Consider the following 10198-nt stretch of genomic DNA (forward strand, 5'->3'; position numbering starts at 1 on the left):
GAGGACAGAGACGTGAGTGGTTATTTGAGTATATGTTTTTTTTTTACTTTTATTGTGCAGAGGTCAGGAAAGACCCCAGAACCTAAGGGACTTTAAAACTTATGTAGAATAACATCCATTTAAATCGAATCATCAAGAAAAATTTTGGAAATTCAAATCTTGTCCGAGTCAGTCATTTCTGCACAATACTATTGTCGACTTTTTATGGTGGTGTACTGACTAAGAAAATTCTTGCAAGTACGACTATATAATCCAATCTTAGTTTTTACATTAATAAAGCATTTTATAAGTCATCTGTAATAATCAGCTGACATGTGCCCGCAACAGCCGCGGGTGGAATCACGATCCACTTGCGGTTGTCAACATGTTAAATGCCGCTGTCAATCTCTGACAGCGGCATTTAACAGCGCCGCGCCGGAAGCGCGTCACTTACCACGCCTATCGGTGACCCCATCACGTGATCGCAGGTCACCGATGGGTGGGCATGACAACCCTGGGTCTGCAGTAGACTCCAATGGTTGTCATGAGCTGGTTGCTATGACCGCCACCTAGTGGTCGGTGCTCATAGCACAGGACCATTTCTGCTACATAAAGGTGATCTGCTCATCACCTCTATGTAGCAGAGGCAATCAGTCATGTGCTGCTTCTAGTCTCCTATGGATACTATAGAAGCAAGCAAAAAGTGAAAAAAAAATGTTTTTAAAAATATAAAAAAAAAAATGTAAAAAATATAAAATTTTAAAATCACCCCCTTTCGCCCCATTCAAATAAAATAAAAAAAACCCACATACACATATTTGGTATCGCCGCATTCATAATCGTCCGATCTATCAGTATAAAAAAAGAATTCATCCGATCGGTAAACGGCGTAACGAGAAAAAAATTCTAAGCGCCAGAATTACATTTTTTGGTCGCCGCAACATTGCAATTAAATGCAATAACGGGCAATCAAAACATCGTATCTACCCCAAAATGGTATTAATAAAAACTTCAGCTTGGCGTGCAAAAAATATGCCTTACCCGGCCCCAGATCAGGAAGAATGGAGACGCTACGGGTCTTGGAAAATGGTGCCATTTTTTTTTTTTTTATTAAAGTTTGGAATTTTTTTTCACCACTTAAATAAAAAAGAACCTCTACATGTTTGGTGTCTACGAACTCGTAATGACCTGGAGAATAATAATGGCATGTCAACTTTAGCATTCAGTGAACGTGGTAAAAAAAAATAAAAAAAAAGAACATCTGTGGTATTGCACTTTTTTTGCAATTTCACGGCACTTGGAATTTTTTTCCCCAAAAGCTGCTTTTCTTCCCCCTTCGCCCATTAATTTTATTTGCTATTGAATTTCCTGTTAATCAGACCAGGCAGGATTGCCAGCCATAGACCAAGGACAATTCATCGTTTCAACATCTATTGAAAATCATGTTTTAAATTTCTGGTATCAGAAGCAGCTCTAATGTTAGTCCTTTGATATAAATTTATTAAATGTATTAAGGTGCTTTAGTTTGGAAAGATCATCTACGTACCCTATTGGGGAAAAAATATAGCTGAAAAAAAAGTAAATGAAACAAAAATATCTTCCTGTAAAAGAAAAAAAAATAGGTAAATCATGAATTGTACTGTACCTTTAATATCACTGTAGTACATGTAAACTTTAAAAAAATCTTTAAGATAAATGATAATTATAATTCATTAATTGACCTAACAAGCAGTTGCATAGGCAAATAGAAATAAGAGAAAGAAGATGTAGATCTATCTATAGATTATTAGATAGCTAGATATGATCCCTGTAAAAAAAAAATTCTACATCCCACTAGTATAAGTCAATTATTTAGCTCAGCTATACGAGGCTATTACCACCACTATCATCCAATTGTCAACTTGATCTACTCTACCAATAGGTTGAGATTTGGATATTGTGTAAGCCTCAAAAAAATCCACAATATTAGGAATGTAATATGACCCGAGGAAGAAAAAATAAATTCCTTGATCCCAGTGGGTAAACCATTTATGGGTGCCTTCTACTTATAATGACAGCATAATTGTACTTTAATATTAGCAATTAGACTTTATTTATACATCGTGCATCATAGATTTACAACTGTATACCATATTACAGCAGCTCTTCCCGTATCTCATATCCTTTCCAGTATCATTTTTATTATGGTTATCCTATCTCTCATGTGATTTGCGCTTCTTTATAGCTTTTGTTACATATCCACTGCAGATATTTCAATAATTTCTATTGTATCCATTGACCGTAATCTTGTGTTTTTTTTCTTCTTCAGTATGTATTGCTTAATTTTCACTGAGGGTCATACATGTTAGTCCTGTGCGCATATATTTAAAATATATTTATTAATTCATCAGTTTAAATTAATCTTAAATAATTTTATTATGTGTAGATATATGTGTATAGTATATTCTCCTTGAAGAAAGAGTTAGTATTTCAGCTCACCTGTTTTACTGCACGATCCAATATTCTACAATAATTTGTTCTCCAATTGTCAAATAGCACTCCTTCCCCCTCAAATCTCACCGTATGGCTAAGTGGTACGATACAGCCACATATGGGGTATTGACACTTTTAGAAGAAATTGTGTGACACATTTCGGCACCATTTTTACCCATTGCCCTGTGTGAAAATGTAAAATCTGAGGGTAAAACATTTTTTTGTGGTAAAAATATAATTATGCTTTTTTCACTGCCCAATGGTATAAATTTAAAAATTAAAAAATGCTCACTACTTCCCTAGATGAATTCCTTGAGAGGTGTAAACTAGAAGAAGAGGGGATGGGAAGAAAAATGCCGGACACGAACATGCAACCAGAGGACATACTAATGAAAGATATGAAGTGCGACAAAGAAGGTCCAAGACAAGATACTTGGAAGGAAGGTAAGAAAATTTCTAATACAATCCACAGGGAGAAGATTGGAACAAAACAAAATCGTGTAAACTGCGTGCTAGCAAATGCCAGGAGCCTGACAAACAAGATGGATGAACTGGAAGCAGAAATATCTACAGGTAACTATGACATAGTGGGAATAACCGAGACATGGTTGGATGAAAGCTATGACTGGGCAGTTAACTTACAGGGTTACAGTCTGTTTAGAAGGGATCGAAGAAATCGGAAAGGGGGTGGAGTCTGTCTATATGTAAAGACGTGTCTAAAGCCTACAATACGGGAGGGTGTATGGGAGGGAAATGAGGAGGTCGAGTCCTTATGGGTGGAGATACATGGGGCAAAAAAAAATAATAAAATTATCATAGGAGTCTGTTATAAACCACCAAATATAGCAGAAGCCACGGAAAGTCTATTAATGAGACAAATAGACGAAGTAGCAAAAAATAACGAGGTGATTATTATGGGGGACTTCAACTACCCCGATATAGACTGGGAAACCGAAAGCTGTAGATCTCAGAAAGGAAACAGGTTTCTGTCAATTATCAAAGACAATTATTTGTCACAACTTGTGCAGGAACCAACTAGAGGGACGGCCCTTTTAGACTTAATATTAACTAACAGGCCAGACAGAATAACTGAGGTGCAGGTTGGGGGGCACCTGGGAAATAGTGACCACAACATTATACAATTCCACATGTGCTTCAGTAGGGTGCCCAGCAAGGGAGTCACAAAAACACTGAACTTCAGGAGGGCAAAGTTTGATCAGCTAAGAGATGCCCTTCACCTTATAGACTGGGATAGTATCTTCAGTAATAGGAGCACGGATAGAAAATGGGAAATTTTCAAAACAGTCCTACATAGTCACTGTAGAAGGTACATACCTTATGGGAATAAAAGGGCTAGGAATAGGAGGAAGCCAATGTGGCTAAATAAGGAAGTCAAGAGGGCAATGAAAAACAAAAAAAGGGCTTTCGGTAAACTTAAACAAGAAGGCAGCGAGGAAGCGCTTATAACTTATAGGGAAAAAAACAAAATCTGTAAGAAACAAATAAGAATAGCAAAAGAGGAGACAGAGAGACTAATTGCCAAAGAAAGTAAAACGAATCCCAAACTGTTCTTTAACTATATAAACAGTAAAAGGATTAAAACTGATGGAGTTGGCCCATTGAAAAATAACCTGGGTAAAATCATAGAGGGCGATGAGGGTAAAGCAAACCTACTCAATAGCTTCTTCTCCACTGTTTTCACAAAAGAAAACAATTTATCGGAGGAAATGCAAAGTGATAAAGTAAACCCTCCGCTAAATATCACCCACCTAACCCAGGAGGAAGTTCAGAAACGCCTAAATAATATCAAAATAGACAAGTCACCAGGCCCAGATGGCATGCACCCCCGGGTACTAAAAGAATTAAGTAATGTGATAGACAGACCGCTGTATCTTATATTCAAGCACTCTTTATGGACAGGGACTGCCCCACTAGACTGGCGCCAAGCAAATGTGGTACCAATATTCAAAAAGGGGTCTAAAAGTGACCCTGGGAACTATAGACCAGTCAGCTTAACGTCTGTTGTGGGTAAATTGTTTGAAGGATTTCTTAGAGATGCTATTGTAGAATATCTTAATGATAATAACTGTCTAACTCCATATCAACATGGATTCATGAGAGATCGCTCCTGCCAAACAAACCTGATTGCCTTCTACGAGGAGGTGAGCTCACAGCTGGACCGGGGAGAGTCAGTGGATGTTGTATACCTTGAATTCTCCAAAGCGTTTGATACCGTGCCACACAAAAGGTTGGTATATAAAATGAGAATGCTTGGTCTGGGGGATAATGTGTGTAAGTGGGTAAATAGCTGACTGAGTGATAGAAAGCAGAGGGTGGTTATCAATGGAGTAAGCTCAGGGTGTGTCAGGGTTACTAGCGGGGTGCCTCAAGGGTCTGTCTTGGGCCCTATATTATTTAATATATTTATTAATGATCTAGTGGAAGGGTTGCATAGTAAAATAGCAATATTTGCAGATGATACTAAACTTTGTAAAGTAGTTAACACAGATGAGGATAGGGCACAGCTACAGGAGGATTTAGATAAATTGGGGAGTTGGGCCAAAAAATGGCAAATGGGGTTCAATGCCGATAAATGTAAGGTCATTCACATGGGAAAGAAAAACAGCAGTCACCCATACATATTAAATGGGAAACCGTTGGGGAAATCCGACATGGAGAAGGACCTGGGCGTCTTGGTTAATAGCAAATTAAATTGGAGTGCCCAGTGTCAGGCAGCAGCTGCGAAGGCAAATAGAGTCATGGCATGCATCAGAAGAGGAATAGGGGCATATGATGAGAACATTGTTCTTCCTCTGTATAAAGCGCTGGTAAGGCCGCACTTAGAATATTGTGCACAGTTCTGGGCTCCGGTGCTCAGGAAAGACATATTGGAGCTAGAGAGGGTACAAAGGAGGGCGACTAAGGTAATAAAGGGAATGGAGGGACTAGAATACCCAGAGAGGTTGTCAAAATTAGGCCTATTTACGTTGGAAAAGAGAAGGCTTAGGGGAGACCTCATAAACATGTATAAATACATCAGGGGGCAGTACAGAGATCTCTCCCATGACCTGTTTATACCAAGGATGGTGACAAAGACGAGGGGGCACACTATGCGTCTGGAGGAAAGGAGGTTCCTGCACCAGCATAGAAGGGGATTCTTTACGGTCAGAGCCTTGAGACTCTGGAACTCTCTGGGAGAGGAAGTGGTGATGTCCAACTCACTTAATGAGTTCAAGAGAGGCCTGGACGCCTTTCTTGAGAACAATAAAATTACATCTTATGCTTAGTGATAGTTAATTAATCCAGATTGATGTCGGGAAGTGAATTTTTTCCTCAATGATGTCAATTGGCCTATACCGCATGTTTTTTTTTTTGTTTTGTTTTGTTGTTTTTTTGCATTCCCCTGGATCAACGCTGCGGAATAGCTGCAGTGCACAAGAAATAGGCTGAACTGGATGGACGCATGTCTTTTCTCGGCCTTATAAACTATGTAACTATGTGTAGTTTACAAAATGGGGTCACTTGTGGGGATTTCTGCTGTTTTGGCATGTCAGCGACTCTTCAAATGTGACATGGTGTCTGCTGCCTATCCCAGCCAACATAGCGCTTCTTTCTCTTCCGAACCCTGCCGTACACCAAAGCAGTGGTTTTCCCCCACATATGGGGTATCGGCGTACTCAGGAGAAATTGTACAACAAATTTCATGGTGCAATTTATCCTGTTACCCTTATGATAATGCAAAATTAGGGAATGAAAAACATTTTTTATGGGAAAAATGTGAAAATTTTATTTTTACGGCTCAATATTATAAACTTCTGTGAAGCAGCTGGGGGTGCAAGGTGCTCACCACACATCTAGATAAGTTCCCTAAGGGGTATAGTTTCCAAAATGGTGGCACTTGTGGGGGGTTTCCACTGTTTAGGCACATTAGGGGCTCCCCAAATGTGACATGGCGTCCGCTAATTATTCAAACAAATTTTACATTCAAAAAGTCAAATGGCGCTCCTTCCCTTTCAAACCCTGCAATGTGCCCAAACAGTAATTTGCCTCCACATATGGGGTATCGGCGTGTTCAGGAGAAATTGCACAACAAATTTCATGGTGCAATTTATCCTGTTACCCTTATGATAATACAAAATTAGGGAATGAAAAACATTTTTTGAGGGAAAAATGTGAAAATTTTATTTTTACGGCTCAATATTATAAACTTCTGTGAAGCAGCTGGGGGTGCAAGGTGCTCACCACACATCTAGATAAGTTCCCTAAGGGGTCTAGTTTCCAAAATGGTGGCACTTGTGGGGGGTTTCCACTGTTTAGGCACATTAGGGGCTCCCCAAATGTGACATGGCGTCCGCTAATTATTCAAACAAATTTTACATTCAAAAAGTCAAATGGCGCTCCTTCCCTTTCAAACCCTGCCATGTGCCCAAACAGTAATTTGCCTCCACATATGGGGTATCAGCGTGTTCAGGAGAAATTGCATAACAAATTTCATGGTGCAATTTATCCTATTACCCTTATGATAATGCAAAATTAAGGGATGAAAAACGGTTTTGTGGGAAAAATGTGAAAATTTTATTTTTACAGCTCAATATTATAAACTTCTGTGAAGCACCTTGGGGTTCAAAGTGCTCACCACACATCTAGATAAGTTCCATAAGGGGTCTAGTTTCCAAAATGGTGTCACTTGTGGGGGGTTTCCACTGTTTAGGCACATCAAGAGCTCTCCAAACGCAACATGGCGTCCGCTAATTATTCAAACAAATTTTACATTCAAAAAGTCTAATGGCGCTCCTTCCCTTCCGAACCCTGCCGTGCGCCCAAACAGTGGTTATCCCTCACATATGGGGTATCAGCACGCTCAAGAGAAATTGCACAAAAAAATTTGGGGTCCATTTTTTCATGTTACCCCTGTGAAAATAAAAAAATTGGGTCTAAAGTAACATTTTTGTGAAAAAAGTTAAATGTTAATTCTTTTCTTCCACATTCCAAAAATTCCTGTGAAGCACCTGAAGGGTTAATAAAGTTCTTGAATGTGGTTTTGAGCACCTTGAGGGGTGCAGTTTTTAGAATGGTGTCACTTTTGGGTATTTTCTGTCATAAAGACCCCTCAAAGTAACTTCAAATATGATGTGGTCCCTAAAAAAATGTTTTTGTAAATTTTGTTGGAAAAATGAGAAATCGCTGGTCAACTTTTAACCCTTATAGCTCCCTAACAAAAAAAAATTTGGGTTCCAAAATTGTGCTGATGTAAAGTAGACATGTGGGAAATGTTATTTATTAACTATTTTGTGTGACATATCTCTCTGATTTAAGGGCATGAAAATTCAAAGTTTGAAAATTGCAAAATTTTCAAAATTTTCGCCAAATTTCCGATTTTTTCACAAATAAACGCAAGTGATATCGAAGAAATTTTACCACTATCATGAAGTACAATATGTCACGAAAAAACAATCTCAGAATCAGGGGAATACGTTGAAGCGTTCCAGGGTAATTACTTCATAAACTGGCAGTGGTCAGAATTGAAAAAATTGGCCTGGTCACGAAGGCAAAAACAGGCTCTGGCGCGAAGTGGTTAACTATATAAAGCAATGCAGCTGTATTGTAATATATAGCACAAATGATCAGACAATCACAAATTCAAAAATTGCTTCAACTGCACCTACAATAAAGAAAAAAAATGCTAACTCCATTTTTGCAAAAAGTCTTATTCGCCCAAGTGTGAAGTTGTTTAACCCATATGGTGAATGCAACTCTAAATAATAATGGTCTCCTCATCGCCCCCATGAAACGCAAAAAAAAGCCAATACAAGATAAAAGTGTAATTTTGCATTGCCATGTTACCACATCTAGAATTTTTCCCTTATTTTTCAGTAAATTATTTGATAAATTTAATGATGGCCTTCAAAAATACAAGCCCTCATACATGGGAATTTAACAATGAAAAAGCTATGATTCTTGGAAAAAGGGAAGGACAAAATGAATTACAAAAATAAATAAATAAATCTACATTTTGGCGAATGCAGATTTTTTTTAAATTCAGTTCTATATGATTATATTTGCTCATGTGGAGAAACCCCAGACTATAATTAGGGACAAAAGAATCCCACACAAAATACAAAAGATGACAGATTTGACCTGCTGAAAGCGGGTTCAGTATTTAACCCCTTCAGCATCTTGGGTTTTTCCATTTTCTTTTTTTGCTCCCCTGCTTCCTAGAGCCATAACTTTTTATTTTTTCTGTCAATATGGCTGTATGAGGGCTTGTTTTTTGCGAGACGAGTTTTACTTTTGAAAGACACCATTGGTTTTATCAGATCGGGCATTGGAAAACAATTCCAAGTGCCAAAAAATTGCATTTCCACAATTCTTTTTTCCATGCTCACTAAATACTAAAACTGACCTGCCATTATGATTCCCCAGGTCATTATGAGTTTGTAGATACCAAACATGTGCAGGTTCTTTTTTATTTAAGTGGTGAAAAAAAAAATCAGAAATTTGTAAATAAAAAGAGTTGCCATTTTCCAAGACCCGTAACCTCTCCATTTTCCTTGATCTGGGGCGAGGTGAGGTGCTTATTTGTTGCATGCCGAGCTGACGTTTTCATTGATACCATTTTGGGGTAGATACAATGTTTTGATCGCCCGTTATTGCAATGTTGTAGCGACCAAAAAAACATATTTCTGGCGTTTTGATTTATTTTCTTGTTATGCCGTTTACCGATCGGATTAATTATTTTTATATATTGATGGATTGGGAGATTCTGAATGCGGTTAATCTAAATGTGTGTATTTTTGTATTGTTTTATTTTCAATGGGGCTAAAACATTTTTTTTTTACTTTATACTTTCTTCAATCCATGGGAGACTATAAGCTGCGACCATCTGATCTACTGAGCAACACATAGCAGGGCTTGACTGCCGGAGCCCGCATCAAAGGGTGGGAGAAGACTTTGGACGTACCTATATTTCCGAGGTCGTAAAAGGGGTTAATTCATTGTTCTTGGTCACAGCCATGGAGTTTCTGCATCTGCTCAAATTAAAGAATTCTGCACCTCAGTAATAGTTCAAACAATTAAAAGGTTTTAAGGAACGTTAGCCTCAAAATAAATCTAGATTCCCGGTTACTGTGAACACGTCAGCTTACAGAACATTCCAAACACGTCTGCAGGATGGTTACTTTAGTTGAAATTACTAAAACATATATATCCGATTTATACAATTTAAAAGGCAAACAACAAATAATGTAACAAAGTAGCAAATTATAGATGATAAAAAATGAATTGATCATTTTTCCCGGATCACCACAGAGACAAGGAACCAAAGACCTGCACACAGCAGCATCAGTATACAGCCCGGAGTGGGGATGTCATTGTGCTGCGTTGGGACTCTGACATCATGTGCCAGCACGGTGACATCAATGCTGGTGGACTCGTTCGTTTACAGACTACTATGAGGGCCATCATACAGTGTGAAGACTACTCAGGGGTCAAAGTGTCGGAGCTATTAAACAATTTGGGGGCTACTGTGGGGGCCACCATACAGTGTGAAAGACCCTCAGAGCATGAGGGCTACCGTGGGGGCCATTATACTTTGTTTTGGGGGAGCTTTGGGCCCTCCATACTGTGCATAGGGGAGCTATACATGGGAGGATATTATTAGATGTTAAATTGTCACTTAAACATTATTGTTATAGGGGCACTTAGAGTATTGTGACGGACAAACATGCACAAAGGGGTATTTTTACAT

Source organism: Phyllobates terribilis, unplaced genomic scaffold (assembly GCF_046119375.1).
Source record: "Phyllobates terribilis strain yellow unplaced genomic scaffold, ASM4611937v1 Scaffold_12__6_contigs__length_324123572, whole genome shotgun sequence".
Taxonomy (NCBI): domain Eukaryota; kingdom Metazoa; phylum Chordata; class Amphibia; order Anura; family Dendrobatidae; genus Phyllobates; species Phyllobates terribilis.